General features: G+C 37.5%; 1 pseudogene; it reads right to left on the reverse strand.

The window, feature by feature from the left end:
- LOC129676804 (vomeronasal type-2 receptor 116-like) lies at positions 1 to 26,849 on the reverse strand (annotated as a pseudogene).
- Between the last annotated feature and the right edge of the window lie 568 nt (positions 26,850 to 27,417).

The following is a 27,417-nucleotide window of genomic DNA, read 5'->3' on the forward strand; positions in this document are numbered from 1 at the left end:
TTAAATTTTAAGTGACTTCCTTCTTGAATGGATGTAGTGCCTGATGTCAAGACAGGAGTTCTTATCTGGTCTTAACAAAATAATGTAGCACTTGGTGGCAAAGATCAAACCAAGGAATGCTGTACTAGAAGCCAAGATAGAGAAGGCTTCCATAGCCACCATGACCTTCTTCTTTGTGCTGTGGTACACAGGGAGGAAGGTGGCCCACATACAGAAGAATGCATGCTGAAAGACAGGAACTTGGCTTTATTGCATATGTCAGGCAAATTTCTGGACAAGGAGGCCATGGTGTAGCTCCCAAGTGGCAAGGAGCAGAGCTATCCCAGGGCACAGTAGAAGGCAACTGTTAAAACTTTGTTGCATACAATGATGATGTGGCCATGTTCAGCTTGAGCATCATGATCAACAAAGTGTGGAGAGGTAACCAGCCAGATTCCACAAAGAACACGTGCGATCTGTGTGCAGGTGGGAATAATGAAATTAGTGGCCCTTGATACCATTTACCACATCACCATTCTAAAAAACAGTGACCTTGAAAGTAATAACCACTGTAATAGCATTGGCCAATACTGTGGGGATAACCACAGTGAACAAAACTCCAAATGCTGTCTGCTGCAAGATGCAGGTGGCTGTTTTGGGATGGCCAGTGAAAAGCAAGGAACTGAGGAAGCAGATGGTGTGTTAATAGCAGGGTGTAGCTGAGAGCCTGATTATAGTCCTTGACAAGGGGTGTATCTCTGTGTTTCACAAAGACTACAAGAACCACAGCTGTGAGTATAGAGAAGCACAGTGCTGTGGTGATAAAAGCCATCCCCAAGGGGGTCTTCAGATTTCTGGAGGGAGTGGTTCTTCTCCAACTTTGAATAGTGACTTTCTGGACACATCACACACTTGTCCATATCTGTTCAGAAATGAAGATGACTGTAAACCAATCCTCAGGTGTTCCCTTTCCCCCTAAGTTGTTACTCAGCCCCAGCTCATTAAAATACTTCCTGACTCACCTTCCTTTACTATTTCAGAAACAAAGGTTAAATAGTCTGTGAATAATTTCAAATCTATACAGCCATCTTTGCCTATGGTAATAAAAATCAAGAATCCCAAGGCTTTAACTCTGTCTTTGTATGCTTTCCCTGAAATTGTGAGTTTGTTGCATGTATTTTAGATGTCATAAAATTTCAGAAAATATTTCATACTCCTAATTTCATTCAAATTATAAAATTATAAAATAATCGCAAATTTCTGGGTATGTATTTTGTACAATACGGACGATAATCTTTGAAATTAATTTCTTATGTAGTATTATAAGATTTGGGACCCAAATTTACTTATTTCCATAAAATATCTTAGGTACACCAATTTGGTTCATACTATGAATGATTTTTAAATAATGAATACCATTATATCCTTGAAGTTTAAATACTTCACTAGTAATATGTTGTTACATTTAGCTATAGCCTTATTTTTAACATTATTTTTAAAAATATTTCTAAGTATTCAAAAAAGAAGTTTTGAATACTCTGCTCCTAGCATATGTGACTTTTATCTTGAATTAAAAAAACATATAACCTTGATTTATAATGGAATGTTTCTATTATATTAAACCTTTGTGTATTTCTAAAAACTATCAAATAATTTTGCCTGTTGTACATTTTGATTTAACATTTATCAAGTTTATTGTCAGGATAATCAAATCTCTATTTTGATATATTGGTTTTTTTTTTTTTCTTCAGTGATCATGGAACTCTAATCAATTTTTTCTCAAGATATTTTCTCTACTTCCTCTGCATGCCCGAAACCCCAGTTCTCAGCTGGGCCATTTCGTAGGACCCACCATGAACTGTGGGCCCTGAGACCAACACAGACCATGGAGCAGTAGTTCCTGGGACTACACCATTTCTTGGGACCTACCCCAGTGTACAGTCTCTGAAATTAGCATTGGTCTGGGAGCAGCAGGACTCACTCCGAGCTGAGGCACTGGAGACCAACAAGGATCAGGGAGAAGGAGGAAAACCAGAGGACTGCGGCTGTCTGGCACCATGAGCTCTACCTACAACCCCAGAGAACTATTACCATCAGAGACCAACAGCCCTGCTAATAACAGAGTCAACCAAATGGCTAAGGGCCAGTGCAAGAACACCAGCAACAAAACCCAGGGCCATATGACACCACCAAAAACCCAGCTATTCTACCGCAGTCAGCCTTAAGGATCCTATTACACTAGAAGCACAAGAAAATGATCTTAAATCTGAGGTTATGAAAATGATAGAGGCCTTAAAAAGAGAAAATAAATACCTTAAAAAACTGAAGGAAAATACAACTAAGCAGGTGAAGGAATTGACAAATCCATTAAACACAGGAAAATACAATCAAACAGGTGAAGGAACTGAGTAAATCCCTTAAAGAACTATAAGAAAAAACAACCAAATAGGAAAAGAAAATGAATAAAACTGTGCAAGACCTAAAAATAGAAACAGAAGCAACAGAGAAAACACGATATGATGCAGTCCTAGAGATGGAAAACTGAGGGAAGAGAACATGAATTACAAATACACTCATCAAAAACAGATTACAAGAGATGGAAGAGAGAATATCATGTTTAGATGATAGGATTGAAGAAATTGATATATCAGTCAAAGAAAAGGTTAAATCTAAAAAGTTTCTGACACAAAACATCCAAGAAATCTGGGACAATATGAAAAGACCAAAACCAAGAATAACAGAAATAGAAGATTCCCAACTCTAAGGCCCAGAAAATATTTTAAAGAAAATCATCAAGAAAAACTTCTCCAACCTAAAAAAAGAAATGCTTATAAACATACAAGAAGCCTAAAGAACACCAAGTAGATTAGACCAGAAAAGAAAATCCTCCAATCACAAAATATTCAAAACACTAAATGTATAGAACAAAGAAAGAATATTAAAAGCCACAAGGAGAAAAGGCCAAGTCAAATATAAAGGCAAACCTACCAAAATTATACCTGACTTCTCAACAGAGTCTATGAAAGCCAGAAGGGCCTGGTCAGATGTCATGTAGACACTAAGAGAGTGCACATTTTAACCCAGACTACTATATCCAGCAAAACTTTCAATCCCGATAGACAGAGAAAACAAGATATTTTAGGACAAATCAAGTTTAAACAGTACCTACCCATAAACCCAGCCGTACAGAAGATACTGGAAGGAAAACTCCAACCCAAGGAGGCTCATTATACCCAGGAAAGCACAAGAAACAAATAACCCCACAGCTGCACAATGAAAAGAAAGGAAGTGCATAAACACACACACACACACACACACACACACACACACACAAACACTACCACCACCAACATCAAAATAACAGTAATTAACAACTGGTAATATGTCTCAACATCAATGGCCTCAACTCACCAATAAAAAGACACAGGTTAACAGAATGGATACATATACAGGGCCCATCATTCTGTTGCATACAAGAAACACACCTTACCCACAAAAATAGTGATTACTCAGAATAAAGGGTCGGGAAAAAATTTTTCTAAGCAAATGGACACAAAAAACAAGCTGGAGTAACTATTCTTATATCTAATAAAATAGACTTTCAACCAAAATTAATCAAAAAAGACGGGGAATGACACTTCATACTCATCAAAGGAAAACTCAACCAGATGACATTTCAATTCTGAACATATATGCCCCAAGTGCAAGGGCACCCACATTTGTAAAAGAAACATTACTGAAGCGTAAATCAGACATTGAACCCCACATGTTAATTGTAGGAACTTCAATATACCTCTCTCACCAATGGACAGATAATTGAGATAGAAACTAAACAGAGAAATAACAAAACTAACCAGCAATATAAGTCAATTGGACCTAACAGAACATCCACCTAAACACCTTTTTCTCAGCACCTCATGGAAACTGACCATATCCTCAGACACAAGGCAAGCCTCAACAACTACAAGAAAATTGAAATAATTCCTTTTGTGCTATCAGACCACCATGGATTAAAGCTAAACTTCAACAATACCAGAAACAATTGAATGCCTACAAAGTCATGGAAACTGAACAACTCTCTTCTCAATGACCAGGTCAGGGAGGAAAGAACGAAATTAAAGATTTTCTAGAATTCAATGAAAATGAAGGCAAAACCTATGGGACACAATGAAAGCAGTGCTAAGGGATAAGTTCATAATGCTAAATGCCTTCATAAAGAAAGTGGAGAGAGATTATACTAGCAACTTAACAGCTCACCTGAAAACTCTATGAAAAAAGGGAGCAAACACACCCAAGAGGAGTCGACGGCAGGAAATAATAAAACTCAGGACTGAAATCAATAACCTAGAAACAGAGTGAACAATACAGAGAATCAACAAAACCGAGAGCTGTTTTTTTTTAAATCAACAAGATATAAAAACCCTTAGCCAAACTAACTAAGACGCAGAGAGAGTATCCAAATTAGTAAAATCAGAAATGAAAAGTGGGATATACCAACAGACACTGAAGAAATCAAAAGAATCAGTAGATCATACTTCAAAAAACTGTACGCCACAGAATTGGAATATCTAAGTGAAATGGATGAATTTCTTGATAGATAACACTTACCAAGGTTAAAACAAGATCAGGTTAAAATTTAAATACACCTATAACTTCTTATAGAAGTAGTCATCAAAAGCCTCCCAACCAACAAAAGCCATGGGCCAGATGGTTTTAGCACAGAATTCTACCAGACTTTCAAAGAAGAACTAATACCAATAGTCCTCAAACTGTTCCACAAAATAGAAACAGAAGGAACATTGCCAAACCCATTCTGTGAGGCCACAGTCACCCTGATACGTAAACCACACAAAGACCAAACAAAAAAAGAGAATTTCAGACCAATTTTCCTTATGAACACTGAGGCAATAATACTCAATAAAATATTTGCAAACTGAATGCAGGAACATATCAAAAATATTATCCACCATGATCAAGTAGGCTTCATCCCAGGAATGCAAGGATTGTTCAACATATGAAAATACATCAACATAATCTACCATATAAACAAACTCTAAGAAAAAAAAACCACATGATCAGCTCATTATATACTGAAAAGGCCTTTGACAAAATCCAACACCAGTTCATGTTTAAAGTGTTGGAAAGATCAGGAATTCAAGGCACATATCTAAACACAATAAACGCAATATACAGTAAGCCAATAGTCAATAGCAAGCTGTATGGAGAAACTTGCAGATAAAATAAGAGACAAGACAAGGCTGCCCAACTCTCACCATATCTCTTCAATAAAGTACTTGAAGTTCTAGCTAGAGCAATAAGTCAAATAAGGAGATTGAAAGGATAAAAATTCAAAGAGAATGGGCTGGAGAGGTGGCTCAGTGACTCTTCCAGAGATCCTGACTTCAATTCCCAGCAACCACCTGGTGGCTCACAACCATCTATGATTTAATCTAAGGCCCTCTCCTGGCATGCAGGTGTACATATAGCTAGAGCACTCATATACATAAAATAAATAAATCTTTAAAAAAAATTGGAAGAGAAGAATTCAAAGTATCACTCTTTGCAGACGATATGATAGGGTATGTAAGCAAGCCCAAAATTCCACCAGAGAACTCCTGCAACTGATAAACACCTTCAGCAAAGTGTTTGAATACAAAATTAATTTTAAAAAAATCTCAGTAGCCCTATTTTATACAAGTGACAAAATGGCTGAGAAAGAAATTAGAGAAAAAAAAAAACACCTTTCATAATAGCAACAAATAATATAAAATATCTTGGTGTAACTCTAATCAAGCAAGTGAAAGACCTGTATGACAAGAACTTCAAGTCTTTGAAGAAAGAAATTGATGATTTTAGAAGATAGAAAGATCTCCCATGCTCTTAGATTGATAGGATTAACAGTACAAATGGATGTCCTGCTGAAAGGCATCTACAGAGTCAATGCAATTCCCATCAAAATTCCAACACAATTCTTTACAGACCTGGAAAGTGCAACCACTAACTTTATATGGAAAAATAAAAAACCCAGGAAAGCCAAAACAATTCTGTACAATAAAAGATCTTCTGGTGGTATCAACATCCTTGATTTTAAGCTATATTACAGAGCAATAGTAATAAAAAACTGTATGGTATTGGCATAGAAACAGACAGGCTGATAAATGAAACTGAACAGAAGACCCAGAAATAAATCCATACACCTACAGGCATTTGACTTTCAACAAAGAAGCCAAAACCATACAATGGAAAAAAGAAAGTAACTTCAACAAATAGTGCTGGTCTAACTGGGTGACTTCATGTAAAATAATGCAAATAGACACGTGTTTATCACCCTGCACAAAACTCAACTCCAAGTGGATGAAAGAGCTTGATATAAAACCAGAGACCCTAAATCTATTAGAAGACAAAGTAGGGAAAAGTTAGGAACTCATTGGCTTAGGAGACAACTTCCTGAACAAAACACCAATAGCAAAGGCTCTGAGACTAACAATAAATGAGATCTCATGAAACTGAGAGCTTCTATAAGTCAAAGGATACTATCAATAGAAAAAAATGGCAGCTGAGAGATTGGGAAGAGATCTTTAACAACCATACATCAGACATAGGGCTAATATTCAAAATATACAAAAAACTTAAGAAATTAAACATCAAATAATCCAGTTAAAAATGGGGTACAGATCTAAACTGAGATTTCACAACAGAGGAATCTCAAATGGCTGAGAAGCACTTCAATAAATGCTCGATGTCCTTAGTCATCAGAGAAACACAAATCAAAATGACTCTAAGATTCCTTTTACACCAGTTAGAATGGCTAAGATCAAAAACTCAAGTGACAACACATGCTGGCAAGAATGTGGAGAAAGGGAAACACTCCTCCATTGCTAGTGGGAGTACAAACTTGTATAGTGTCTCTGGAAATCATTCTCAGAAAATTAGGACTAGTTCTACCTCAAGTCCCAGCCATACCACTCCTGGGCATATACCCAAAAGATGCTTCAACATACAAGGACATTTGCACAATTATGTTCACAGTGACTCTATGCATAATAGCCAGAAACTGGAAACAACCTAGATGTCAGTCAACCAAAGAAAGGATACAGAAAATGTGGTTACATTTACATTACGGAATACTACCCAGCTATTAAAAACAAGAGCATCATGAAATTTGAAAGCAAATGGATGGAACTAGAAAAGATCATCCTAAGTGAGGTAACCCAGATTCAGAAAGACATGCATAGTATATACTCACTTATAAGTGGATGTTAGCCATATAATATAGAATAAACATACTAAAATCTATAGTTCTAAAAAAGCTAAAGAACAAGGAGGATCCAAGGGAGGGTGCCAGAATGTCACACAGAAGGGGACATAGAATAGACGCAGAAGTGGATAAAGAGAGAAAACTGAGCAGGAGATGGAAGAGGAGGAAAGCAAGGGTAAGGATCAAATGTTGGGAGAATGAGGGTGGGAGCTGAGAGGACTGGGAACAAGAAGAGAAACTGAGGGAGGGATCTCTGTCAAGCCGGAGGCCTGTGACAGGGTAGACTCCTGAAAGGATATGGGTGTGACTCTAGCTGAGACTCCTATTAGGGAGGGACATGAAGACTGAGGTAACCACCTCCTAGCCAGGAAGGGAACAACATATCACTGACAAAACCTTTGATTTAAAAATTACCATGCTCACAAGAAGTGCTGGGATAAAGAGGAAACAGAGATTGAGGTAATGTCCAACCAATATTGGCCCAACCTGAGACCCATCCCATGGTAGAGAGGCAGCCCTGACACTATTAATTATACTCTGCTATGCTTGCAGACAGGAGCCTAATTTGAATGTCCTCTGGGAGGCTCCAGACAGAGTGGATGGAGACAGATGCTGGGACTTGCAGTCAAGCAAGGGGCAGAGCTCCAGGTGTAATGTGAAAGTGTACCAGGAAAGATGGAAGGACCTGGAGGGTAAAGAGTTGCCATTTGGTGGAAACAAATGGATCTACACGGAAAGGTGAAATGGAATATATTTTACAGGTGAACTGGAGGTGGGTGAAGATGAAATGGAGAGATAGAGTGTTGAGAGAGGGGGCTGGAATTGGGAAGGCATTTCTGTTCATTTGAAAACATTCTTGAATCTATGAAGGTGATCCTATTGAGGAGTCCTATAGGAATAGAGGATAAGAAATCTCATCTGGCCACCTCTTGTAACCAGGCAAGGCTTCCAGTGGTGGATCTGGTTGTATTCAATTGAGTTTGGGGACAAGAAGGTCCCATGGACATCCCCAAACACAAACTGATGCAAAGACAAAAGCTTGCTCTCCACAGACTTACTGAATCAGGCCTCATTGTAGAGGACAACACCCACACAGCTCATTGAACATGGAGAAGTTGATCTGGTGCTCATACTTAGCATTTTACCCCTTTGTTGTATCTCTTTCATTACTGTGCAAGTAACTTTTATTTGACTGAGATAATTGTCATCTCAGAGGATTTCTGCTTTTCTCTGCTAACCTATGCATATTCCTGAAAGATTCTAACCTCCCTACAGTCTAACGTAGGCCTAGAATATTTTCAGCCTCTGAGATTTACTGCTGAATAAGCTCACCCTTTGTTGCTCTTTCTGAGTTCTGGGCTGGCTGGATCAATTCAGCTGTTCTGGCTCAAACTCCTCTTACAACTGACTTGATCACTCTGGCTTATCTCTCTGCCTCTAAATTGCTCTGCTTGCCCTCAAACTAATTCCAGCAATTTTCTCTAACCTCTTGTCTCTGTCTCACTTTCTGGCTGATTTTGGTCTTCACATGAGTTCTCTCTCTTTCTGTAAACTATCTCTCTATTACTGTCTTGATAAAACTGCCTCCTATTTCTCTGCATTGCCCATTAAGTAGCTTCCCTTTCCTCTCTCTCTTTTTGTCAGAGTTGAAATGTTTCTCTGATTTGACACTTTTCTCTGCCACTCAATTAGACATCATTTTCAAACTATAGAAATGATCCATGAAAGTATAATTTTGGACAACACTTTCAAACATGAGTGCTTCCTTCTACAAACTGTCTTTACCTTCATTGTTTGGGATTACAGGCATGTACCACCATGACTGGAGATAAACTTTTCTCTACCTGAAACTTGATTTATACCAGGCTGGCCTAGAACTCAGATTTGTTTTCCTCTGTCTCCTGGATTAAAGATATGTTTGCATTCCAGCAGGAACACACAGACCTGGAAGGTCTTTAGAGTGATCTCTTGCCAAAGCAGCCATGTTCTGAATTAAACTTTCTCTTCAGGTTACTCTGTAGGTTACTGAAAGTGAACATCAACCTAGCAACAGAACCTGTGATCTACAATGTGTCCTGAGTGTAAAATATGCTAGGGTGATGGTTCAAAAGAACTTGTGGAAGTAGCCAAGAAATGTCTGATCTGATTTAAGAACCATTCAAAGAGAACAAGCCCATGAATGACATTTTGGGGGTAACCAAGAACAAGAGACTGGATATCCCAGAACCTAGGATAAAACCAAATATTACTGATCTAAAAAAAAATCAATAAGATGATTTTCTGCTATATTCATATATGAATGTCTTGTCCAATCATCATCAGAGAAATTTCCTCTGGCAGCCAATTAGAGTGGATTCAGAGACCCACAGGCATACATTATGTGAAGAGAGTCTAAATTGGAGGTCACCATCAAATCCCTCTCCCCAGAGCTCAGGAACTCCAACTGAAAGGAGGAAGTGGGAGAATTATAAGAGTCAGAGGGGATGGAAGGCACCAGGAGATCAAGGCCTCCTGAATCAACTAAGCAAGGTGCATATGCACTCGCAGAGATGGAAACAGCAAGCACAAGGCCTGTATGAGTACACCAGTCTTCTACATATATATTTTAGCTATTGGTTTAGTATTATTATGAGACATCTGACTATGAGAATGAGTGTGTCTCTGACTCTTTTGCTTCCTCTTGGAACACTTTAAATTTCTAATCGAGGAACAAAACTGTGTCTCTTACTTCTCTCCAGTACTTTTCCATTGGCTTAAGTATTGCAGACTTCTGTGAACAAGTTGGAAAGGTCTCTGTCAGCCTGTATTTACCTGTCTCATTGGAAATCTCATTGTCTGCACAAGGAGTGCAATCAAAGCAGCACAAAAACTGAGACTGTCATACTCTGAATCTAAGTTTTTTCTCCCATCCATTACAAGGTGACCTTTCACATGATTTTTCAGTAAAATATTCTTTAGGAAAGAAAGAAACTGAAAGAGATGTAGGAACATAGCTTGAAGTACATCTAAAATACAAAAAAAAAAAAAAAACACTTTAAAAAAAAAGTAGTACAACGAATCTCAGTGTTATTACTGCATCATAATAAAAAGCAGCTTAAAGGAGGCATGAGTGTGGCTGAATAAATGAACAGTACTTGGAATGAAATGAACTAAAATTTGAAACCACATTCTCTTCAAGACAAATGATTGAACTAAACACAGCTAAGTCAGCAAGACTTAGTGGATTCAGCTGATTCAAATTGCTTTGAAAAGCTAGCCACACATATGAACTTTTGGAATATATTCAAAGCTCCCATTCTTAAAATGAGGGCCCTGGGGTGGAAAGTACACTTTAAAGTGATCCTTAACTTCATAACCCTGTGGTACTGCTCAGAAGCATTTTAACTCTTAAGGATCTCCTACCCCTGCTCTGAGGAATACATTCTTGCTTATTGACAACATAGTCTAAAAACTGTGATACCCAATTTGAACACCTAAGGAAATAGTAAAAATGTCACATTGCTGATATTATAACACACAGGAAAGGGATATTACCTGCCAGGAGAAGAACTTCTTTCCTTCTCCATTAGCACATGGTTGTGTATTTGCTGAAGATTCATCTCATGGAAACTGTAGGCCACAGCATACACAGAATTGTATATATTTTAACTCTCTTTACTCATGGCTGGATCAAAAATGTGTCTGGGCAGTAACTCCAAAGAAGCATTGGGGTGGCAATTTTCCAAAAGTTGACAGACTCAGAAAATGAGCATTTGAAGAACAGAAACCAAAACCTACGAAGATAAGTGTCTTCTGGGAATTTGTAGGGATTAACTGTTCAAACAAAACTTGTAAAGTCAACCATCTCTTCATGGTGATGTGGAAAAAAAATGAGACTTCCATGAAATGACTCTACCATGAAATAATCAGAAATGTCATAAACATCCCACTGAGAGTTCAAAATCCAGACTTTCCATGTCACTAACAGTTCCTCAATATGTCGTATTAAACCTTGCAAAGAAACAATGTCCCCATAAATAAATATCATATTAGCTGATGATTCTTGAATCTTCACCAGATTTTTCCATAATGCACTGGAATACGAATTCCAGGATCATTTTCAAAAAGGCTAGGGAGATGCTATTACTCTCCATATCTTCCCTCAAGTCTGGCAGAATCTGAGTCCCTCTGTGGTACTCTGGAAGGATCAGACCAACCCAGAACCAGCTGAAGAAACTATGGCAAGCAACAGAGATGTGTCCTTTCAGGTCATTAATAGAGAGAATTAAACTGACTTCGGTCACTTAAGGTAGACCCAAAAGACCCAAAAGTGAGCTGTAGAAAAAGAAATTGGAAACAAGAGGAAGAACATTGGCATCAAACACAGTATCAGTCCTGAATCAACAGATGTAAACAGTCAGGATGAAGATGGTTTAGTCACATTTTAAAAGGCAAACCCAATAGAGACTTTTCCAAAAAAATTTACTGACAGGTCTCCAGTTTCAGCAATGTAGCTGGTCTCACACACCTCGCCTTCCTTTCTATTTCAAGTAAAAGAAATGTGGGTCTATCAAGTTCATATTTTCCTTTGATAGATGATTTATCCAAGTGCCTCTATGTTATCTTTTCAGACATCCAGTAATGTCAAAAAAAGGATATTTGACTCCTAGTTTCAACACCTACCCCAGCCCTCACCTGAGGTATTTTGTAAAGTTGTAGCAGTTTCCCAAGTTGGGAAGATATTGACCATGATATTCCTGTGAGTGCAGCAGGTGACATTCTCTTCAGTCCACAGTTGTAATTAGCTAGAGGTAGCCTGCACGTTGTGATCCAAACAAAGGGAGGAAGAAGGATACTCATTTCATCAGGCTCATTTCATGTTTTATAGAGAGCAAAGCCCAGAGTTGTGTTGGGTAGAAGATTAGGGTTGATCTCCTCAATGGCAAATACCAGGGACAGAAGGGACTGGTAGTTCTTAAATTTATACCTGCACAGATTTCATAAAATCATATGGGAGGAAGACATAAGCCATACAACCCTAATATTTAGTGCAATGGCTTTTATAATTCAAATACCAATATTTTTATAAAATCATCATTTTAATATATTTTTATGAATGACTGGAATTAGAATAGGCACTTTAATTAGATGAAGTTAGGTAAGATCCTACAGTATTAACCTTGATTTGTCATAGTCTTGGGGAATCTAATTTATTATTATATTGCTTTATTTATCTTGTATGTGTGGAAAAATAAACTGTCCATGAATAAGAAATTGGGTTCTAACAAAATATCATAATTTTTGGTGTCTGAAACTTGGCCCTTCTGCCTCTACAATTATGAAACATCATTATATCTTGATCCAATCACCAAATTTTTTGTAACAATAACTAATTTAAAGTATAGCACAGAGTTAATTCAAGTCATATATTGCCATATTTGTCATGTTTATGAAAATTTCTGAATAGAGTGGCCTGGAACACACTATGTAGACCAACCTGGCATTGAATTCATGGTGATCTTTTTGCCTCGGCTTTCAATTGCTGGGATTAATTAATAATCCACATTTAAATTTATTTTAACTTTTTGTGTGCATCACTAGTGTGGATGCGAGTCTCTGTGCATGTACAGGTCCATGAGCGTCACTAACAATGAGTGAAAGGAAGAAATTACATTCAGGGTCATTCTAGCTGGCCCCATTATTTACAGTGTCTCTTAATCATTTGTTTAATTATTCACTGACTAACTGATTGACTTACTGGATTGATTGAGAAAGAGTCTGACCATGTAACACTGGCTGGCCTGGAATATACTCTGGCCTTGAAATCACTAAGCTTCTTTCTTCTTCTCCTTACCCAGTACTGTGAAAAAGGCAGAGTACCAAACTAACTGACCTCACATTTTCTTTATTGTTTTCAGCATATAAGCCTCACACTTTGTCCAGCAAACTTGTAGAAAGTCACCTCTCCCTTTCTACCTGCCAAATAATCACTGGATTATAATAGTACATTCATGCTTTACGGGAGGTATGAACTCAGATCCTCACACTTGTACATGGAGCAATTTATCTTATTAGGCAGTTCCTTGATCTGTCTAATAATAACATGGTGAGGAAAGACTTCATACTTTTTTTATGCCAAAAGTCCTCCATACAAGGAGTAGCATTTCATTTTAGTGTCAAAGTGCGCTGTTCACAAAGCAATTTCCTTAAGGTTATATTTAGTAAGTTGTTCCTCAATTGAATATAGACATGCTTCATATTAAGACATTTTCAGTGTTTTATGGTTTTTTAGTTTTTTAATTTCTTTTTTATTATAACTTATTACAATTTATTCAATTTGTATCACAGCTGTGGACCTCTCCCTTGTCCCCTCCCAATCCCACCCTCTCTCCTTCTCTCCCTCTCTCCCCCTGTGCCCCTCCTCTAGTCTACTGATAGGGGTGGTCCTCCTTCCCTTCCATCTGACCCTAGCCTATCAGGTCTCATCAGGACTGGTTGCATTGTCTTCCTCTGTGGTCTAGCAAGGCTGCACCTCCCTCCCCAGCGGGAGATGATCAGAGAGCCTGTCACTGAGTTCATGCCAGAGAAAGTCTCTGATCCCCATTCTAGGAACCCAAATTGGAGACTGAACTGCCATGGGCTACATCTGAGCAGGGGTTTTAGGTCCTCTCCATGGTATTGTCCTTGGTTGGGGAATCAGTCTCTGCAGGGCTCCCAGGTATCAGGGTTTTTTGTTTTGTTTTGTTTTGTTTTTGATTGTTTGTTTGTTTGTTTGTTTGTTTGTTGCCTCTATTAGTCTCCTTTTGGAGCTCCTGACCCCTCCAGGTCTTTCTATCTCCCCCCTCCCCACCATTTCATAAAATTCCTTGTCCTCTGCCCAAAGTTTGGCTATGACTCTCAGCCTCTGTTTCTATACCTTGATCAGTAGAATATTTCAGAGGACCTCTGTGGTAGGACCCTGTCCTGTTCCCTGTCTTCTCCTGTTTCCAATATCTATCTCATTTGTCCTTCAGAATGAGGACTGAGCATCTTCCTAGGGTTTTACGTGTTGTTTAGCTTCTTTAGAAGTATATATTTTAGTACGTTTATCCTATATTATATGGCTAATATCCACTTATAAGTAAATATATACCATGTGTTTCTTTCTGCTTCTGGGTTACCTCACTCAGGTAATTTGCCTGAAAATTTCATGATTTCCTTGTTTTTAATTACTGAATAGTATTCCATTGTGTAAATGTACCACAATTTCTGTATCCATTTCTCTGTTGAGAAACATCTAGGTTGTTTCCAGCTTCTGGCTATTATGAATAGAGCTTCTTTGAAAATTGTAGAGGAAATGTCCTTGTTGTATAGTTGAGCATATTTTGTATATATGCTTAGGAGTGATATGGATGGATCTTGAAGTAGCACTATTCCTAATTTTCTGAGAATCTGTAAGATTGATTTCCAAAGTGGTTGTACAAGTTTACATTCCACCAGCAATGGAGGAGAATTCGTTCCCCTTTCTCCACATCCTCTCCAGCATGTGTTGTCACTTGAGTTTTTGGTCTTAGCCATTCTGATGGGTATAAGGTGAAATTTCAGGGTTGTTTTTATTTGCATCTCCCTGATGGCCAAGGACGCTGAACATTTCTTTAAGTGTTTCTCTGTCATTTGATATTCCTCTATAGAGAATTCTCTGTTTAGCACTGTACCCCATATTTTAATTCGATTACTTGGTTTGTTGGTGATTAACTTCTTAAGTTTTTTATATATTCTGGATTTTAACCCTTTGTCAGATATAGGATTGGTGAAGATCCTTTCCTAATCTGTAGGCTGTAGTTCTGTTCTGACAACAGTGTCTTTTGCTTTACAGAAGCTTTTCAGTTTTATGAGGCCCCATTTATTGACTGTTGGTTTTAGAGCCTGTGCTGTTGGTGTTCTGTTCCAATAGTCTCCTGTGTCAATGAGTTCAAGGCTCTTCCCCACTTTTTCTTCTAACAGGTTTAGTGTGTCTGATTTTATTTTGAGGTCTTTGATGTCCTTGGGTGTTAGATTTGTGCAGGGTGATAAATATGGATCTATTTGCATTTTTCTACATGTATACCAGCACAATTCGTTGAATATGCTATCTTTAATCCATTCTATTGTATTAAGGTCTTTGTCAAAAATCAAGTATCCGTAAGTGTGGGGTTTATTTCTGGGGCTTCTATTTGATTCCATTGATCCACCTTTCTGTTTCTATGCCAATACCATGTTGTTTTTATTACTGTTGCTCTATAGTACAACTTGAGATCAGGAATGGAGATGCTGCCAGAAGATCTGTTATTGTACAGGATTGTTTTAGCAATTCTGGTTTTTTTATTGTTCCATATGAAATTGAGAATTGTTCTTTCAAGTTCTGTAAAGAATTGTGTTGGTATTTTGATGGTAATTGCATTGAATCTGTAGATTGCTTTTGACAAAATGGCCATTTTTCACTATGTTAATTGTACCAATCCCTGAGCATGGGAGATCGTTCCATCTTCTGATATCCTTTTCAATTTTTTTCTTCAGATACTTGAAGTTTTTTTTCATACAGGTCTTTCACATGCTTGGTTAGAGTCACACCAAGGTACTTTATGTTATTTGTGACTATTATGAAGGGTGTGTTTCCTTAATTTCTTTCTCAGCCCTTTTGTCTTTTTTATACAGGAGGGCTACTGATATTTTTAGTTAATTTTGTATCCAGCCACTTTGCTGAAGGTGTTTATCAACTGAAGGAGTTCGCTGGTAGAGTGTATACTATCATATCATTTGCGAATAGTGATATTTTGACTTCTTCCTTCCAATGTGTATTCCCTTGATTTCTTGTTTGCCTTATTGCTCTAGCTAGGACTTCAAGAACTATGTTGAAGAGATACAGAGAGAGTGGGAAGCCTTGCCTTGTCCCTGATTTCAGTGGGATTGATTTAAATTTCTTTCCAGTTAGTCTGGTGTTAGCTATGGCTTGCTGTATATTGCCTTTTCTATGTTTAAGTATCTGCCTTGTATCGCTGTTCTCTCCAAAACTTTTTAAATTAATTAATTAATTAATAGTTACTTTTTATTAACTTTGTATCCCAGCTGTATCCCTCTCCCTCATTCCCTCCTAATCCCACCCTCCCTCCCTCATTTCCTCCCTGCCCCTTTCCAAGTCCACTGATTGGGGAGGGCCTCCTCCCCTTTCATCTGACCCTGTTTTATCAGGTATCTTCAGGACTGGCTACAAAGCCCTCCTCTGTGACCTAACAGGACTGCTCCTCCCTTGGGGGATGGGGAGGTCAAAGAGCCTATCATTGAGTTCCTGTCAGAAATAGTCCCTGTTCCCCTTACTATGGGAAACCAATTGGTTACTGAGCTACCATGGGTTACATCCGACGAGCAGAGGTTCTAGGTTATATCCATACATAGTCCTTGGTGGAGTTCAGTCTCAGAAAAGACCCCTGTGCCCAGATATATTTGGTCCTTGTGGAGCTCCTATTCTTTCCATGTCATGCTAACTCCCCTTCTTTCATATGATTCCCTGTACTCTGCCAAAGGTTTGGTTATGAGTCTTAATATCTGCTTTGATACACTGCTAGGTAAAGTCTTTCAGAGGACTTCCTGTCCTGTTACTTGTTTTCTCCTATTTCCAATGCACTTCCCATTTGTCTAAGTGAGGATCACCTTACCCAGGGTCCTCTTTCTTGTACACCTGCATGCCAGAAGAGGGCACCAGATCTCATTAGAGATGGTAGTGAACCACCATGTGGTTGCTGGGAATTGAACTCAGGACCTCTGGAAAAGTAGACAGTGCTCTTAACTTCTGAGCCATCTCTCCAGCTCCTCTCCAAAACTTTAAACATGAATGGGTGTTGGATTTTTTGGCATCTAAGGAGATGATCATGTGGTTTTTATCCTGTTTGTTTATGTGGTGGATTACATTGATGGATTTCTGTATATTGAACCACCCCTGCATGCCTAGGATGAAGCCTTTTTGGTCATGGTGGATGATATCTTGGATTCAGTTTCTGAGTATTTTATTGAGTATTTTTGCATCAATGTTCATAAGAGAGATAGGTCTGAAATTCTCCTTTTTTGTTGGATCTTTGTATGGTTTAGGTCTCAACGTGACTGTGGCCTCATAGAATGTGTTTGGTAATGTTCATTCTGTTTTTATTTTGTGGAATAGTTTGAAGAGTATTGGCATCAGCTCTTCTTTGAAGGTCTGTTAGAATTCTGCGCGAAAACCATCTGACTCTGGGCTTTTTTTTTTTTTTTGGCAGGAGACTTTTGATGACTGATTCTATTTTCTTGGGGGGATATAGGACTCTTTAATATATTCACCTGATCTTGGTTTAGCTTTGGTAAATGGAATCTATCAAGAAAATTGTCCATTTCGTTTAGATTGTCAAATTTTGTGGCATATAGGCTTTTCCAGTAACACTTAATGATTCTTTGAATTTCCTCAATGTCTGTCGTTATGTCCCCAAACCGGGTATCTTAAGATGTGGGGTTTTTCTGCAGAATTAAGGTCTTTCAGTTACATAGATTTTTGTTGTTGTTGTTCTTTTCTTCATTGTTTGCATCTCTGATTCTTTGTGCTTTCTTATTTCTTTTCAAAACTTTTTCCCTTTGAGTAACTGCTGATCTTTCACATATCTGACATGCATGCTGGTTCAAAGACCATTGTATTTTTTTTCTTTCTTCCTCTATACTCCTTTCTAGGTATCTGCTTCGATTTACCAAATGCATGCCTGAGGTGTTTTTCTTTTTACTTAATGGATTTGTTTAGAAACTTCACACAAAGTGAAACAAAACAAAATATGTTGTATATATCATAATTTAAAAGTAATAAGTAAGGATGCAGTTGTATTTAGCAGGATAAAATCATGAAAACCACAAAATTTAGGAGCAGTTTGACAGTCTACAAAGACTGAAGTAGCTATGTAGAGACTAGCAACAAATTATATTTTGAATAAAAATTTATTATAAAGAATTCTCAAATCAAAAACACCAGGCACCAAATTTAACCAGACCAGAAATCTGCATATCTCAGTGAACGTCTATATAATTAAAATAATCATTCTGAGTCACATTAAGAAATTTAAATACCACGCATCTTTCATAATTATTATCTATAACATGTATTTAGGAAGGTACAAGATTGGATGCTGCAGAACTTGATGGCAAGACTTCATTGCTAAGGATAGTATATACCTGAATTACTGAAGAGAGAAAATCAAGCTATTAATCACTTGGATGCTTTATCTTTCCTGGCTATAGTTCATAGTATTAGAAGGTGCTATACATGCTACTAAATGAAATAAACATAATATTTACTCCTATTCATCAGTGAGCTATGAGGGATACAGTTATGATGGGCTTTATTTGATAGACACCCTGGTAGAAAAAAATGAGCACAGGTATTATATATGAAATCAACCTTTGTCTGATTTGATATTTAAGTTCCACTCCATGATATGGAACACATGCTTGGCACTATAAAAATGGCCGTAATCTGTGACTAGGTAGATCATAGACCCAAAGGGGTAAACAGTTATTCTGAGAAATGGACACTGTATGAAATCAACTCCTAATTTATTGTTGTACCCATCCCTCAGCCTTCATCAGAGTAGCTTCTTTTCACAGTAAATGGCAAATAATACATAAGCCAATGACTGTTTATGGTACATATAATAATAATATACTATGAAGTGCTCAGACATAAATGTTGCTTACGTATCACACCCCTTTCAACAAGGCTGAGGGATCATGGCTGAAGAGAAGTGGGAAGGTTGTAAGGGCCAGAGGCTTTGGATAACATTAAGGAAACAATATTTTCTGTCCACAACAGGCTAGTTGCACACATGGACTCACAATGACTATGAAAGGATGTGCCAGACCATGTGTACTCAAACAAAACAAAATACCAGAATGGAGAAGAATATGGGCAGAAAATCTCACCCCTAGCTGAGATTAGGATTTGATAGTTACTGGAAGAGAGATAGTTTCTTCACTGTTGTGACCCGTAGGAGGTCGACCATACACATGGGAAGGCTCCAATTTCAGTAGTGCTAATAGAACGCAAACTGTACTTGACTGAAAAATATTTAAGAAGCACAAAGTTAGTTGGGTAAGAGCCTAACTGCAGAGAGATTGGATATGGAGTGGGGGTGAAAATGATCAAAATATTTTGTATAAAATTATTAAAGAATTAATAAATACATTTAAAGAACAAAATAAAAAATGTGTGATGAAGGGGCATTTATTGAAATTGTGAGAAACAAGAAAAATAAATAGTTTTTGCCAATTGACAGTATCATTTGAATATAATATATATATAATATATATATATATAATATAGAATATATATTATATATATATTATATATATATATATGGAAGTAAAGGATTGCAAAAAAATTGTGGAGTACAATCACTACTACATATTTTATGTTAAAGTAGCAGAGGGGCTCCAATCCTCCAAACTCACAGCAGTGATAAAGAAATGGAAACTTCATAACCAAGATTTCATCACTTTATTTTAGATTCATGTTTTGAAAACACAAAATATGTCATAAACTTGTACAATTTGTATATGATGATTAAAATTCTGTTTAAAATCAATAAAATTTTATTTGATTCCTTCTCATTTTTATACAGTGAGTTTTAATTTTGCATTTCATTGAGGAAACATTCATTTTGATTAATATATTTAAAGTAGCTACATGTTCATGAATATGTGTAATATCTTTTTTTAATAACGAAAGAATTTTTTTTGTTTTGATTTTTCCTTCTGTCTCTCAACCCATCCAAATTCATGTCTCATTTTGATTCAGACAAACAGACAAATTTTAAAAACAAACAAACCATTGTTTTTTAAAACATGAAAGATAGGTTTGATGGTGCACCATCACTCAAGAGGCAGAGGCAGAGGCAGTTGGATTTCTGAGTTTAAGGCCACTCTGGTCTACATACAGAGTTTCAGGACAGCCAGAGCTACATATGAAAATCTTGTCTCAAAGAAAGAAGGAAAGGAGAGACAGACAGACAGACAGACAGACAGACACACACACACACACACACAGAAATGTTTAACTAAGGATAGGAGTGCATACCTTTAATCCCAGAACTCAGAAAAGGCAAGCAGAATTCTGCAAGTTCTAGGTCAGCCTGATCTACATAGAAAGTTCCAGGGCTATGTAGAACTGTCAAGGCTATGTAGAGTTAGAGAGATCCTGTCTCAAAAAGAAAAAAATAAATAAACAAAATAAATAAATAACAATGAAGTAGCACATGAAATGAGCACACACACACTAAAAAAAAAGTCCTAAAAATGGTTTTAATTTGGGTTATTTGTTGGATTGGGAGGAAACTGTGGAGAAAAGGGTTTATTTGGTGTCTTTAAGCAAACTGGGAAGAAAATTTTTTATCAGGCTTATACTCCCACATCATAGTACAACACTAAAGCAAATCAGGACAGGAACTCAAACAAGGCCAAAACATGGAGGCAAGGAGAGAAACAGAGGCCACAGAGTTTACTTACTGGCTTGCCCACAATGGATTTTTCAGCCTGCTTCCTTAATAGAATTCAGCACTACTAGCCTATGAATGGCCCCACTCACCCTGTGCTGGGCCATCTCCCATCAGTCACTAATTGAGAAAATGCCCTACAGGCTTGCCTACAAGACAGTCTTATGGAGGCATTTTCTTCATTGATGTTCTCTCCTCTCAGATAACTTCAACTATCCAACACATGTGGCTTACACTTTCTTATCGATGATCATTATTGGACAAAGTCAGGACAGGAACTCTTGAAGAGCAAGAAGTGGAGGCAGGAGCTCAGATCCACAGGCCGTGGAGGAATGCTGTTTATTAGGTTGCTCACTGTTGGCTGCTCAGCCTACCTTATTATGAAGCCCAGGGCCACCTGCCCAGTGATGGCCCTATGCACAGTGGACTGGACCTTTTCACATCAATGAATGATTAAGAAAATACACTACAAGCTTGCTTATAGCCTGATCTTACTGAGGCATTTACCCAATTGAGTCTTCATCCTCTCCAAAAACTCTAGTTTATCTCAAGTTGACATAAAACTGGCTAGCACACAAAGAAATATGAGACAAAGGTCTACAATGTTATAGACAATATAAAATGTTAAGAAATTGGTAACAATAGTTTATTAAAAGTATAATAAAATGAAGCTAAAATAATCTTCATATGTAGTTCTTTTTAAATGATTTATTATATTTGTTTTATATGCATTGGCGTTCTGCCTGAATGTATAGCTGTGTGAGGGTGCCACATCACCTAAACTGGAGTTGCAGAGCTGTCATGTGGATGCTGTGGGTTGAACTCAGGACCTCTGGAAGATCAGCCAGTGCTTTTAACCACTGAGCCATCTCTCCACCCAATATGTAATTATTTACACTGTTCTCATTAGGATAAGAATAGTAGCAGAACATGCAGACAAATCAATAAAAAAGATCAGAAATCTGAGAAATATCTTGCATTATTTCTGAATGTCTACAGCATGAGATAATTTACACTGGAAATTAGAAACTACTTCATGAATTATTTACTCATTAAATTAGAGTAGATAAATTGGAAACAATACAATTAAATAATCTTTCAATCCATTAATTAAAAGAAAATTAATCTACAAAGTTCTGAATTCACATCTATTTCTGTAAGATTTTCAGATAAATGGTAGAACAATCCTCATATTGCTGACAATGACTGCCATCAGCACTCACTTCAGCCAGACCCTGAAAAAGTCCATGAGAGAGGTTGGTGCACTGCTGATAGGCTGCTTGTGTTTGTGTTTCTGGCTGTGCTGGGAAATACCTATGTATAATACATAAGTTTTGATAATTTTCCTGAATAAAGGGGAGCTAGCAAACATAACCAGGATACCAATTAAAAGAACAATCTGAAGATGAAGAAAAATCAGTGGATACAGAAGAGCAGACACCAAAGGTGTACTTCTCAGTTAAATGAATGCAGGCCAGATACACTATAGACCTCCATGAAAGTATTTAGAGGACACTCCATAGCCATTCTGACTGTGTACAAAAGAAAGACCACAGGACTGCAATTCATGGAATTAGAGACCTCCATTATAAGGCTAAAGACAAGAGTTGAGGAATGTTCTCAGTATCAAGATACAATTAGGGGTGGAACCATTTTCACTGGTAATACACAGAAAGATAAAAATGTTAAAAAAAAAAAAACACTTCTAGAAATATCCTAGGAAACTGGCAGTCTCTCTATATATTTTTTTTCCAGAAAAAAAAAAAGCTTGTTTACATGTACTCAGAAAAAGTGTTTGGGATTAAGAGGATTGTTAATCCTTTATACTAAAAAATATGTTTTCTTGTCTTGAACTACTTTGATTTTATTTTTGACTTATAAAAAAGTTAAATAATTTTTACAGGATACAATCTTTCATTCTACAAGGACAAACAAGACACTCATGGCTCATGTAACTTAAGGTAAAGTCTTTTCACATAGGACTTGCTGGTGCATGACATAGAGAAAAGCACATCCAGATGTACACTGGTGCCTGAGCTGCTGAAAGTAGAGGGCAGAGAAAAAGGAAAAGTGTCAAGGGCATTAGTTATGCTGAAGTAAAAGTACTCTACCCAGCATCCAAAGTTCCCAGTCTGCTAAGCCTATGAGACAAATTTATTTTATTTGAGATAAAACATGATTCTTTTTTTTATTAATTACACTTTATTCATTTTGTATCCCCCCATAAGCCCCTCCCTCCTCCCCTCCCGATCCCACCCTCCCTCCCCTTTCTGCATGCATGCCACTCCCCAAGTCCACTGATAGGGGAGGTTCTCCTCTTCTTTCTGATCTTAGTCTATCAGTTCTCATCAAAAGTGGCTGCATTGTCCTCTACTGTGGCCTGGTAAGGCTGCTCCCCCCTCAGAGGGAAGTGATCAACGAGCAGGCCAATCAGATTATGTCAGAGGCAGTCCCTCTTCCCATTACTATGTAACCCACTTGGACACTGAACTGCCATGGGCTACACCTGTGCAGGGGTTCCAGGTCATCTCCACGAATAGTCCTTGGTTGGAGTATGATTTTCTGGGAAGTTCCCTGTGTTCAAATTATCTTGTTCTGTTGCTCTGCTTGTGGAGTTCCCGTCCCCTCCAGCTCTTACTATTTCCCACTTCTTACATAAAATTCCATTCACTCTGCCCATCAGTTGGCCATCAGGCTCAGCATCTGCTTTGACAGTCTATACTGCAGAAGCTTTCAGAGGCCCTCTGTGGCAGGTTTCAAGGTTGTTTCCTGTTTTCTTCTGGCTTTCAGAGGCCCTCTGTAGCAGGTTCTGAGGTTGTTTCCTATTTTCTTTTTCTTCTGATGTCCATCCTCTTTGCCTTTCAGGATGGGGATTGAACATTTTAGTTAGGGTCCTCTCTTTTGCTTAGTTTGTTTAGATGTACAGCTTTTAGTGGGTTTATTCTATATTGTATGTTTATATGAGTGAGTATATACCGTGAGTGTCTTTTTGCTTCTGGGACAACTCACTCAGGATGATCCTTTCCAGGTCCCACCATTTACCTGCAAATTTCATGATTTCCTTATTTTTCATTGCTGAGTAATACTCCATTGTATAGATGTACCACAGATTCTGCATCCATTCTTCAGTTGAGGGGCATCTGGGTTGTTTCCAGCTTCTGGCTATTACAAATAAAGCTGCTACAAACATGGTTGAGCAAATGTCCTTTTTGTGTACGTCCTTGCTAGAGCAATAAGACAGTCGAAGGAGATCAAGGGGATACAGATGGGAAAGGAAGAAGTCAAATTATCACTATTTGCAGATGATATGATAGTATATATGAGTGACCCCAAAAACTCTACCAGGGAACTCCTACAGCTGATAAACACCTTCAGCAAAGTGGCCGGATACAAAATTAACTCAAAAAAATCAGTAGCACTCCTGTATACAAAAGACAAAAGGGCTGAGAAAGAAATTAGAGAAACAACACCATTCACAATAGCCACAAATGACATAAAGTACCTTGGTGTAACCGTAACCAAGCAACTCAAAGACTTGTATGAAAAAAATTTCAAGTCTCTGAAGAAAGAATTAGAGGAAGATATGAGAAGTTGGAAAGATCTCCCATGCTCATGGCTTGGCAGGATTAACATAGTAAAAATGGCCGTCTTACCAAAAGCAATCTACAGATTTAATGCAATTCCCATCAAATTGCCAACACAATTCTTTACAGACCTGGAAAGAAAAATTCTCAACTTTGTATGGAATAACAAGAAACCGAGAATTGCTAAAACAATCCTCTACAATAAAAGATCTTCTGGAGGTATCTCCATCCCTGATCTCAAGCTGTACTATAGAGCAACAGTTATAAAAACTGCATGGTACTGGCATAGAAACAGAATGGTGGATCAATGGAATCGAACAGAAGACCCAGAAATAAACCCACACACTTACGGACACCTGATTTTTGACAAAGATGCCAAAACCATACAATGGAAAAAAGATAGCATCTTCAACAAATGGTGCTGGTCCAACTGGATGTCTACATGTAGAAAAATGCAAATAGATCCATACTTATCACCCTGCACAAAACTGAAGTCCAAGTAGATCAAAGACCTCAACATAAAACCAGACACATTAAATCGGCTAGAAAAAAAATTGGGGAATACCCTAGAACTCATTGGTACAGGAGAAAACTTCCTGAACAGAACACCAACAGCACAGGCTCTAAGAGCAACAATCAATAAATGGGACCTCATGAAATTGAAAAGCTTCTATAAAGCAAAGGACACCGTCATCAAAACAAACTGACTGCCTACAGATTGGGAAAGAATCATCACCAACCCTTTATCTGACAGAGGACTCATATCCAATATATATAAAGAACTAAACAAGCTGAAAAGCAACAAACCAAGTAATCCACTTAAAAAATGGGGAACAGAGCTAAAGAGAGAATTCTCTGCAGAGGAATATCGAATGGCAGAGAAGCACTTACAGAAATGCTCAACCTCATTAGCCATTAGGGAAATGCAAATCAAAACAACCCTGAGATTTCACCTTACACCCATCAGAATGGCCAAGATGAAAATCTCAAGGGACAACACATGCTGGAGAGGTTGTGGAGAAAGGGGAACCCTTCTCCACTGCTGGTGGGAATGTAAACTGGTACAACCACTCTGGAAATCAATCTGGCGCTTTCTCAGACGACTAGGAATAGCGCTTCCTCAAGATCCAGCCATACCACTCCTAGGCATATACCCAAAACATGATTCTTAAGAAATTATACCTACCTTGAATTGCTGTATTACAATTGCTGAGTTACAAATAATTGCATCTAGATATAAAATTTTGGATCTCTGGCCATCTACGCCATGTTAGTTTCAACCTAAATATATCACCCACTCCCAAATATCTAAAAAAATTATTATATCTGAAAACATTTCTTTCTCCACTGCCCTTGATTTTTCACTTAACATCCCACCAATGTTTTAACAAATACACAGTAATGTCACACTGATCACAATTCACCTTTATAACTATATTTAATTTTGCAAATTTCTACCTATTGTCTTTCTACCACTTTTCTCATGTATTCATATATTTACAAATTCTATTGCTCTATTTCAGGGTCTTTTTAATTTATCCATAGAGATTTGTGATGTCTGTATTGGATAAGCACACTTTATTTCCTTTATAATGAGACACATTTGAATATTTGTCTAGGGAAATCAGACTTTTCTGACATTATTCCTTAATCTTGCATATTTCAGAAAAGCTACAAAAAAACAGCCTTAAGTGTCCACCCTCACATAATGAGCATTTTAATGTGCACATCCATATAATTAAAGCAAAGCACTGGAAACATATGGTAAACATTTAAAAATCTGTCTGAGAATAAAGATTAGCAAAGAAACACTGAAATGCAAAACAGAAAATATGAGGTAGAAAAAGACACATGCTGAGAAAAATGTACTCCCAAAACTTAATGGTGAGAGACCTGCTGTAAAATCAGCTGTATGTAACATAGTCAATACTTGTCACTTTAGCAATATTCCAGACACTCAGGAGTCTCTACATTCAGTGGCATCATCTCTTCTTACAAGAGCATATCTGGACTTAAAGAAAGCCCAGAAGTACCATGTACCATTCTTAGATAAAATTATCCATAGTCTGAAATCTTAACACTGAAAATATTTGAATTGTTTGGCATGACAAACACAATAAAGAAAAATCATGAAATTCCAACAGCATATGAGGAAAGCAAAATAAATGACATGAAAAATATCACTTTTCCCTTGAAAGAGGAAAAGAAGTACACATGAAAATATACTTGAATATGTTTGATAATGGAAAAGAGTCAATATGAAAACAACAAGGAAATTTTAATCCATACATCATTTAAACCACAAGAATTCTGAACTATTACAATAAATAATTGTACTTACTTTATGTAAAAATCATGGAAATATACTTCCTTTAAAATTGTTTTGGTTGTGAAATAAATATGAAGAGAGAAAAAAATTGCACCAACCATCACATCTCCTTCACAGTAAAACCCTTCCATGATTGTTACATTGTCAGTAAAGGCACATGCAAAATTGGGAATCCAAGGGAGCACAAGGATATAAATCCAGAACATCCTATTAATGCCCATATATGCCCAGCCGTAAGACTGGTGGATACAATGTTAACTACTTCCAGCAGGTCTATATTCAGCCCAAGTGTTTGGGAATATGAGTGTTCTCACTTTGTTAATGAGTGCAGTGGTCACACAAATCACCCCAAGTTCTTCCTGACACTTTTTCCACTGCCATTGAGAGTTCTGAAACTCTTCCCTTAAGGTCTACATGTGAAGTTCTGTGTTCTTCTTCAAAACAAGTTGGAAAATATGTTTTGAATCTTCTCTAGCCACAGGCACCATGATTTCAGCAAAGATAGACAGCAAGAGCTCAGGGGTCAACTTCCTGATTGGACTGTTTTAGCAAGAAACTTTTCATAGGACAACTTTGGCTGGTGAAGGCATGCTACATCAGAGGAAGGCCTGAATGCCCATGTCATGAAGACAAAGCAAAACAAATGGGCCATGCTTTTCCTAACCAAAGACAACCAAGTGGAATTGACTCTTCCTACTGACTATAAGTGCTTCAGATTTTCTTCCATGCTACATACAGTATTTGCAAAACACAGTGTATTTGCAAAACACTGTG

The sequence above is a fragment of the Psammomys obesus genome, unplaced genomic scaffold (assembly GCF_907164565.1).
Source record: "Psammomys obesus unplaced genomic scaffold, mPsaObe1.curated_primary_1811, whole genome shotgun sequence".
Classification (NCBI taxonomy): Eukaryota; Metazoa; Chordata; class Mammalia; order Rodentia; family Muridae; genus Psammomys; species Psammomys obesus.